General features: G+C 40.4%; 1 pseudogene; it reads right to left on the bottom strand.

The window, feature by feature from the left end:
- Positions 1 to 1,231: 1,231 nt before the first annotated feature.
- LOC125095527 (protein lin-9 homolog) lies at positions 1,232 to 2,939 on the bottom strand (annotated as a pseudogene).
- Positions 2,940 to 3,180: the final 241 nt, after the last annotated feature.

Below are 3,180 nucleotides of genomic sequence, written 5' to 3'. Positions count from 1 at the left end.
TGTAAACTCTGCACTAAAGTTCTATAGTGACACAGTACCAACAAAGAATATGGAAGCATTTTTAAACTATACAAAAATTTCAAATGGAAATTAATCTCATTTCATTTTTTTGTTTGTTTGTTTACTTGTTTGTTTTTTGACATACATAGATCACAAGTAGGCAAAGAGGCAGTGGGGAGGGGGGGAAGCAGGCTCCCTGATGAGAACAATTTTAATGTATTTTGACTTTATATTATACTATATTAAAACACAGAAAATCCCAAATACACACTTTTTACAAGGTTAACATTTCAGGCAGGGTTTTTTCTCTAAAAAATCAAGAAAACAACAAAAAACCCCCACAACCAAATATAAACCTTTTTTTCTGCATTTCACATCACTGGTTATTATATGTGCTTTCCCTACAAAATCTTTTCACTTATAAAATGTGCACGTTTGGATTTTAACCAGTCATCTGGTTCAAAAGTTGTGCAAATAAACAAAATGTGAAAATAATGTGTTACCAGTCTTTTTAAATAAGTCTCATAACAATCGCACCTTTTGCCCTGAATTGATGGGAAAAGGCAGGCTAAATCCACTTGCTGAAATGCAGTGCTTTGCAAGTAATTAATTTTTCTCCTGCTCCTTCCTTTTCTTTCAACAGACAAACAACAAAGGTTTCTTTTATAAATTATGATAAATTAAAATATTTATGATTATAAAATGATCTCTAGAGCAACGTCACCAGCAGGTATCCATCCCACATACTTGTCAAGGCTGCATCTCCCTGGGCTGTTCTGGTTGATTCCTCCACAAGTAACCTCCTGCCTCTGGAGGGTGCTCTTTTCCAGAGCCTGCAGGGAGAGGAGCTGACCTGCTGGCACTAAAACCCTCAGGACCTAGCTCCGCACAGGAGGCTCGTGTCTGGGCTCGCAGACCCCAGAAACAGCTGTCTGCGCCTGTCGGCTGAATTCATGCATGTTGATAAAGGAGTCAGCACACTCGTCCATGAAAGCATCTTAGTTTCAGACAGTAACATAAGTGATGCTACTGCAGCTGAATCATAGGAAGAAAAATAAATAGAATGCTGGTCAGCAGTGGTGGTTCAAGAAGCACGACAGTATGTTCGTTCCAATGTCTTCACTGGAGGTGTACAGTTCCCTTGTTTTCCAGCACGTGGGTCATTTGGTGATGGAAGCCGAAGTGAAGGGGTGCTAGTGTCCTGTGTGGCTGGAACAGGGAAGGCTGCTTCTCAGTCTCTCTTGGTGTCCTTGGCAGAGAAGGCCTGCAGGCTTCCCATCTGGTTCAGGCCACTCTGAATGTGTGAAACATGGATTTCTACATTATTGGGAAAGCAACTGGTAGTAGAAGCATCTATTGTACTCTTGATATCATTTAATGAATCTGTAAGTGATTTGAACTCAAAGGAATTCAACTCTCCTCCTTCTGCCAGACACTTAATTTGTAATAAGATAGGAGTGAGCTGAAGATTAAATCTGTCGGAATTTCATTCTCAACACAGAGCCATCTAGTGGAGGAGCTGGCTGCGGAACAAGCTCCTGGGCTTCCTCCTCACACCTCTGTCTCCTCTCTGTGGGTTGGTCCTCAGGCTGCCTGCCCTGGTCTGGATGGAGCGGGCTCATAGCAGTGCTGCACTTCATGCAAAACTTTGTTGAGGTCCTTGTTGAGTTGCTCAAGCTCCAGAATGATGGTTGCGTAACTCTGCCGAAATTCAATGCCAATGGCCATGCAATAGGATTTCAATTTTTCTGCTTCTGTGGGCATTGCTCTTATGTTTCTGATATGTTCCTTTTTAATCATGAGAATTTTTGACAAAGTGTTCACTTGGATGAGGAATTGTACTGGAAAATGACCTAGCGTTTCAGTGTCAGAGCCAGAAATCTTACTTCTCCACGGTGACTGTGCTAGTACAGGATCATTATCCGTAATTGGTGACTGGAGAGGAGGAGTGTAATGTAACCATGGTGGAGTCATAAAGAATCAAGAAGGCCCCTGTTTTTGTCAAAGGCAGTAACTGGCATCGTCTCATGCAGCTCATTACTAAGAACTTCATAGTCAGGGATGGTATGGGTGCCGAGCCCTGCCCTATCAAAAATAACTCTATAAGGAGGATTAAAAGTATCCACAGCAACTATTTGTCCAGTGAAGAGACCATCATGAACACCACGTAATCGAGCTATAACTTTGGTTCCAATAAACAGGGGCAAAGGAATTTCATCTGGGAGATATTCGAACTGGGAAACATCTGCAATTTGCCTTTGTTGAGAGAGTAGTATTTTCTGTCGTTTCTGTTTTAATGCTGGTCCTCTTCCTCAAAAAATGCACAAGAAAGTCTCCGTGGATTTCCCATAAGTCGCCTGATTATTCCCCATTCTACCCTTGTAACTTTCTTGTTTTTAAGTTAGGAAAGGATTCCTTCAGAAAGACACAGAAGTCATCATCGCCTTCAAACAGTTGCTTATCTATAGTTGAATAGAACCATTCATATATGCACCATTTATGTGCTTTGGGAAGCTTGAGTAGGTTATGTAATTAGAAACCAATCTTCTGTGAGGCTTTCTTATCTGATGTGGACATCATTGCTGTAAATTTTGGTGGGACCACTGCAACTTTCCTGTTCCTTTTGGGTGACCTTTATTTATCTGTCTGTCATCTTCATTGGAAAAGAGTCAACTTCATTTTGAATTTCTGAAAGGCATCTCCACAGCGGAGCCCATATGCCTGCTTTCCAAACAGGTGTGGGGTTTTTTTTTGTTTGTTTGTTTTTGTTTTGCTTTGTGTTTTTTTTTGTTTTGTTTTTTTGTTTGTTTGTTTGTTTGTTTTTGTAAAGAGCTATACTTTTCATTCCATGTGTCAGATAAGCTTCCCTCTTTTAAACTGACAAGGGCTTTTGCTGAAGAGTTGTTGTTAGGCATCTGGTTGAGCGGCACCATCTGGAATGAGCCACCTCCATATATATTTTGATATCAGCTTGTTGCTCTCTACAATGCAAACAGGCAAATAAACAAAATAACTTGCTTGGAATCTTAAAAAATTTTTTTTATTATTATGTTCAATTATCCAACATTGTACATCATTAGTTTTTGATGTAGTGTTCAATGATTCGTTAGTTGCCTATAACACCCAGTGCTCATCACCACGTGTGCACTCTTTACTACCCATCACCTGGTTACCTCCTCC

This window comes from Lutra lutra, chromosome 3, assembly GCF_902655055.1.
Source record: "Lutra lutra chromosome 3, mLutLut1.2, whole genome shotgun sequence".
Lineage (NCBI taxonomy): Eukaryota > Metazoa > Chordata > Mammalia > Carnivora > Mustelidae > Lutra > Lutra lutra.
The sequence above is the reverse complement of the archived record's forward strand: the minus strand, read 5'-3'. Positions and strand labels throughout refer to the sequence as shown.